Below are 7280 nucleotides of genomic sequence, written 5' to 3' on the forward strand. Positions count from 1 at the left end.
GCGTCGACCTAGGATCCAGGCAATCGGGGTTCGATTCCCAGTCAGGGCACATGCCTGGGTTGCGGGCTCAATCCCCAGTCGGGGGCATGCAGGAGGTGGCCAATCAATGCCTCTCATCATTGATGCTTCTATCTCTCTCTCTCCCTCTCCTTTCCTCTCTCTAAAATCAATAAAGATATATTTTTTTAAAAATAAAAAATAAAAAAATAAGTCTGATTCTTTCTTCCACCTGGCTAAAATCTTGTTGCTGGCATGATTGGGGCTAAATCATGATACAGATCGCATACCATCGTGACCCGTTAGTGAGGAAAAAGAAGCTGTTCTCCTCACTCTGTGACACTTGTGAGGATCAACCCTTTCCTTTCTTCTCTTATTCATCCACTACCAACTAGGGAGGGGTGACTGGGCTTCTTTTATTTCCGACACTAACAGAGAAAGCAACAATTTTTTGAATGGCAAATATTAACTACATTGTAAAACAATTATTTCAGTAGTATTTAATTATGAGTAATTATGATGCAAATTCTCATACATTTAAAAGCCCATTGATGCTGCTTCAGCAGGGTCACTACCACCTCCTTTTCTTGGGCAAGCATCACTGGGGTCTCGGCCTGGGCCGTGCAGCTACAATGGATCCAAGTTTGAAATATGGCAACTTTGAAAGATATTACCAGGCAACTGAAGTCAATCAAAAAAACCCCCAGAAAATTAGCTTGTCTATGAAGAAAAATATGCCTGAGCCAGGAGAGAGCTGAAACCAGCTTGAGTGCATGGAACAGGATCTTTGGCTCTGTAAGAAAAGGCTGATGTAAAGGTGCCTGAAGACAAGAAGAAACACCTCCTTATTGTTGTGTCCTCAGATGGAGGGCTTTGTGGTGCTCCCATTCTTCAGTTGCTCAACAGATGAAAAGTGAGGTGGCTATGTTCACAGCAGCAGGGAAATAAGTTAAGATTGTTAGAATTGGTGATAAAATTAGGGATATACTTCATAAAACTCGTTCTGACCAGTTTCTGGTGACATTCAAAGAAGTGGGAAGAAAACTCCCTACTTTTGGAGATGCGTCAGTCATTGATCTGGAATAATTAAATTCTGGATATGAATTTGATGAAGGTCTACCATCTTTAATTGATTCAGGGTTGCCATCTCCTGCAAGACAGAAGAAAAGCCAATCTTTTCCCTTAATACTAATGCAAGTGCTGAGAGCATGAGTGTCTATGATGACATTGATGCTGACATGCTGCAGTATTACCAGAAATACAACTTGGCCAACATCATCTACTGTTCTCCTGGAATCCACCAAGAGTGAGCAAAGTGCCAGGATGACGGCCACGGACAATGTGAGCAAGAATGTTTCTGAGATGACTGACGAATTGACTTTGACTTTCAATTACACCAGCCAAGCTGTCATCACAAAGGAGCTGATTGAAATAATCTCTGATGCTGCAGCTCTGGATTAGTGAAAACCAAGTTTCATCCTCAGATAAGAGGTAAAGGAGGAAAATCCAGCCAGCTGATTTTGTTTTTCGCTTACTGCTGTCCTGGTGAGAGAAATTATTGGTCCATTGTTAAAATTACTAAAGACAGCAAGGTATTTGTAAATTATCTTACAATAAACAACTTATAGTAAGAAAAAAATAAATAAAAAAGAGCATACTGATGCTTCTAAATTAAATGCCAAGGAGAGAATAAAGTAGGGGGTTGGGTCTACTACTTCTCCCTGTGGGTGATAACTAGCAGCAACTTAATGCTTTATATTATTTGATGGTTTTTCAAAAGACAGACAAAACATTTCACCATAGGGAGAATTCATGTTTTTAAAAAATAAAAGAATCTGCTGTGAAGAAACACAGATGGTTGCGATTTTAGGAGTAATCTAGTCAGAGGGGCAGGCTCAAACACACTCTCCTACTACACAAGCACACTTGAGCCTATTTAAAAACGCACATTAGTAGGGGTGAAGAGAGTTCAGGCCAGTTAGTCCTTGGCACTGCAATCAAGATTGCCAGCATAGTTATCAATTAATGTTGCAGTGGTTTCAGTAATGCATACACGTGTCAAATAGGAACTATACTGAGTCTGCCACTTCATTTTACATGCAATCCTGAACACCTGTCAGGTCGTGATGATTTTCAGTCACTACTGACCCAGGATAAATTTTAACAGGTGACAGGATTTGGGTCAAATTACCAATTCCCTGAGGCATCCAGTCCTCCCAATCCTAAGTATTTTTGGCATGATTTATATGTTCTTTAGCTTCCTTTATAATGTAATTTAGAGTTATGTCAATTCTAGTACTACTTCTGAAATATGAGAAAATACCTAGTGTTCAGTTTTCATGATCTCCTTAACAGAAAATTCTAAACAGTGGCACATAAAGGAAAAAGAACATTTAATGTTGCAAAACAGGAAGAGAATATTTGGGTAATTCAGACCATTGTCTTTGTATCCAACATGATTGTCCATGAGGGTAGTATTGATGGATATTTTTAAATGTGTGTAAGATATTAAGAAAATTCTTAACAATGATTCATACTGAAGACCCATCTTTTGAAACAGACATTTAAAATTCTAAATTTTATAATCTAAACGTGCCATACAAACATGAATCCCTTCCTAGCACATCTTCAGAAAATAAAAAATAAGAAAAGCAGTTACACCATTTGTCCTATTTACTGAGCATAAATCATTGTTCCCTCTATGACATTGGAAGTCCACTCATTTGCCAAGCCCTTTGAAGCATGTTATCAATGCTGTTACTATTATTCTTCATTGCTCAAGTTCTCCACTTGACTGGTGATTTGTGGCTCTTTTTCTAAGGTGTTGAAGTTAAGTAACTAGTCTCTGAGTTCCTCTTTTCAAACAGAAGTTTAGTGCTTAGTCATTTCCAGCAATTCTTCATTAGTTAAAAAAAATAAAGTTCTGCAATAATTATAATAATTTCGATACTGACTCTAGGATTTATTTTGTCACCATTGTCAAACGAAAAATAAATTCTCTTTTAAGAGATCTCAGATTTTAAGTAAAATAGTTTTATTATTGCTTTAATACTTTACTTAGCAAAATAAAAGCAGGCAATTCTATGTTGGTCTCATAAATGGGATATTAACTTTTAGCAGTTTATGAATCTAAACATCTGGGGACAGCTGATTTATAAGGATAAGGCAAAAACTAATTAGCATGGGACTCAAGACCCTTCACAATCAGGCTTCAGCTTACTTTCCCAGATTTATTTCTCTATACTGACCTCCCCTACTTCATAGCTCACAGTATTGAACACTCAGTTATTTGCAATTTCCAGAAAACACTGATTATTTCCACTCCTTCAATCCTTTGCTAAAACAGTTTCTGCTGCCGAAAATACCCCTCCTCCCTGGTCTGGCAAAATCCTCAAACTTCTGACCTTCACATCTCTTTCTCCGCAGATGATGACAGCCACTATTCCCCATTTGTACACACCAGAAAACTGTGAGTTATCTGTGAGGGACCCTCTCCTTCCCCTATCCAAATCTAGTCCATCACCAAATGGCGTTAGTGTTATTAAAAGCCCAGGATCCAGCTACCTCTTTTTATTTTCACTGCAGTGTAGCTAGTCAGAGCCACCATCATGTCTTGCCAAAAAAACTAAAGGTAAGACTAACTAGTTTCTCTGCTTCTACTCTTCTCTGTCTCTGAATACATATCTAGAAGGCACAAAAATGCCTCATCCGAGGCTGATATTGAAAATCTAGGTTCACAATTTAGGTATATTGAGATTGGCAGAGGTTAAATCTGAGTTATTAAAATCTAAACTTGGCAGATCTGTAGGAGACTTTTGATGGAAAGCTAAAACCTATATAAGGAGGTGAAAGTAGTTATGGGGTAACTGGTTATTGTAAATAAGTGTGGGTTTAAATAAATTCCCCAAACAGAATTGGCTACCAGTTGCCTACTTTCACAACTGTCCAGCTGAGTCCTCACATGGAGGGGGTATCTGAACCCATGAGCATGCCAAAGGAAACAATGTTGTGAGAGAAAAGAAAAGGACAGAACCTTGGGGTTCCATATTAAGGGGGCAGGAAGAGAAGCCAGAAAGCTGGTGGTATCACAAAGAGGAGAGCTAAGATAGCAGTGTGTTTATTTTTATTACAAAATTGGATTACTTCTGATAGAGTCTAGAAAACCTAGAAAACAGAATTCTAGATTTAAAAATACACTTAGGTAAAGCTGGCAATTGTGTGTGTAACAGAAAGATGAAGGATTATAAAAACCAGGAAGAAGAACGCTGTTAAAGAAGCAAGTACAATAATGCAGGCATGAGATGATTTTGCACTAGCTAACATGAACTATATTTAAATATTACTGTATTTAGTATATGCATATGTAACATGAAAGACTTAGAAACAGAACTCTCAGGCATATTACCCTATAAACCTCTTTTTCTAAAGAGTAAACAGACTCCGTTTATGAAATAGCAAATAATGTTAATGCCTATAAAAATCAAACAATACAGAAAAATAAAGTAGCAAGTAGAAACCATCTAGAATATCCCCATAGAGCCACACTGTTAACATTTGGGTGAACATTCTTTTAGAAATGTATAACCATTCTCTTCCCCCTGCCACCCACTTTTACATGTATAGCAGGGGTCAGCAAGTTAAGGCAGAGGCCTGTTTCTGAAAATAACGATTTATTGGAACAAAGCCATACTCACTTGTTTACACATTGTCTATAGCTACTTTTGCTATAGACAGGAGAGTTGAGTAGTATGACACAGACCGTATGACTGGCAAACTTAAAAAATTCACTACCTGGCCTTTTACAGCAAAAGTTTGCTGAACGTGTTATGCAGAATCATATTACACATGCTGTATTATAAACTGTGTTTTCACTCAACAATATATTATTATTTTTACAGATCAATAAATATAGATCATCATTTTAATGGCTGCACAGAATTTCATTATATAAAGGAGCATTATTTATTTAATAAATATCTATTAATGGATAGAGTTCTAATTCTTCTATGTAATAATCAGTGCTGCCACAAACATCCTTACATCTTACCACACTAGGTTATCACCTTAAGATAAATTCTTAGAGACAGAACTGTGAGGTCAAACGCTCCATATATATTAGATGTGAAACATATTTCCAAACTGCTTTCCAGAATGAACTGAGCAATTATCACTTCATCAAAAGAGAATAAAAGTGCACATTTTTCTCTATTCACTTGCCAATGCTGAGTATAAGCATGTGTTTTGAATCATGGAAAAAAGCTGTATCAGTTGTTTCCATTTTCATTGTTTGCTTCTTACTGAGGTAATACATCTTTCATTTTTATTGGCCATTTGTGCTCCTTTCTTTGTGAAATAATGTAATGTACATTATACTTACACAAAAATGTATGTCATGTACTTTGCCAATTTTTTCTGTTGGAGCATTTCTTAAACTAATTTATAAGTGTGTTATATGTTAAATAATTCAACAAATTATCTACTGAAGAAAAAAGACAGGAAATATGGCTATATTCCATCTAAAGAAGGAAGCAGGTATGTTTTCTGTCTTCACAGTGACAATGTAGTAAAGACAGGAGCTATCATTTTGTTTGACATGCAAAATGCAAAGAGCTTCCTAAAATTCAGTGAATTATTTCATAAACATGTCCTAGAAAGTGCAACATCACAAACAAGTCAAAACAATTCATTTGAAAATTAATATAATCACAGGGATACTAGGCTCATTTTTAAAGCCTGTATGTTAATTAACAATCCTACCAATCAAGTTTTTAAACTTTCTAGAATGTTAATGCTATTTTTTTGTGTGATCAGAATAACCATTTTTCATTTCTCTAATGCTTATAAACCTCAAGCAATACAGAAAACCATAAAGGAGAAAGCAAAAACCACCTAAAATCCTTCACACAAACATGTTTTTATGTTTATTTTCACTCCTCTCCATGAATTATTGCACATATCTGAAGCAAGTCACAGAAATGGGGATAATCAAAAAGGCAAAAAAGAAAGGGAAATTTAAGGGAAACCAGGAAATAAGGGAAATCTTTTCAGAGAGCAGCAGAATATAATAGAACCAGCACCCTCTGCTCTTGACATTTTTTCTGGGGTTACAAAAACAGGCAGTTAAGAATTGAATTTCATACACAAAATTACATTTTGAAATTCTACAATGCCTGATCTCATCATTTGCTATAACTTTGCAAAATAAAACAAATAAAAAAGCATCCTCACACTTAAATTGATGGATCCTGAACAAATACTGTTGCACAGGAAAAAATTTAAAAACAATTCTAAACATTCTTTCATTACCTGTTATAAAAACCTAATAGGCTACCATAAGCCTATATAGTGCTTACAAAATGTGCAAGGGAAATTGATCATCAAACACCACTGATGACAGATATTTATATCAAATTTACATAACTATTCGTAATTATAAATATAGATATACATTCCAGGATTACCCACAAGTATGTACTCCTATTAATACTTATTGCAGTTACATATGCACATTGAAAGGAGATATGCCCTTTCACCTTTTATGTACTACTCAGAAATATTAGAGTATCACCAGCTGCCATGAAGGTCACACTGAATTTTGGGTGCTAATTGTGGCAGACTTATATACATCACTTAATTTAAAAATAAGGATGTCATTTTAAATCTTCATTCTAATATAATTCCTTCTGCTTAAATGAAAACTAAAACCAAGTTTAGTAAGAGGCCATGTTTATATGTTCTTCTCCCTCTATGCAAAATGTGGTTGGTATACACAGCATGTGAAACTTGATAGAGAAATCAGTTAGTTGAAACCTCAAGTCAAGTTTGATCTGTAGTACATAGCCACCACGTAATTCCCACCGACTCTATTAAGAATAGAGCATTGTGCATGCATGTCCCAGCTTGGATTTGGAACATAATGTGGCATGTGGGATGAGGTCAATATGAGGTTAGGGGGCAAGAAATATTACTCTTTTAACAAATGGTGTTGAGTATAAAGTTAATGCTAAGGTACATAATCTTTCCAAGGGCCAATTTAAGTACTTGTATTTTAGTACATGCCATAAAGTTGTTCTCAAATTCTAATCCTGGAATTTTGGGCCTGGGTTACATTGAAGTTCATAATTGAAGTATATATAAAAAAGAACTTAAGTAAATGAATGCATTTTATAAAATAATAAAATTTATCGTATTTTTTAAAACCTAAGTACTTTAACAAAAAAAAATTCGTTGAGTTAAAGCTATACTGTACTAATTCCCCAAAATGCCATTTGCTCTCGCATCTT

At 35.6% G+C, this 7280-nt stretch overlaps 1 pseudogene across 1 annotated transcript; it reads left to right on the forward strand.

Moving 5' to 3' along the window:
• The first annotated feature begins 633 nt into the window (after positions 1 to 633).
• LOC308559728 (ATP synthase subunit gamma, mitochondrial pseudogene) lies at positions 634 to 1458 on the forward strand (annotated as a pseudogene). Its single transcript has one exon. The product of its transcript is annotated as an ATP synthase subunit gamma, mitochondrial pseudogene (transcript).
• Positions 1459 to 7280: the final 5822 nt, after the last annotated feature.

Source organism: Miniopterus schreibersii (genome assembly GCF_964146895.1).
Source record: "Miniopterus schreibersii genome assembly, chromosome: 7".
Taxonomy (NCBI): domain Eukaryota; kingdom Metazoa; phylum Chordata; class Mammalia; order Chiroptera; family Miniopteridae; genus Miniopterus; species Miniopterus schreibersii.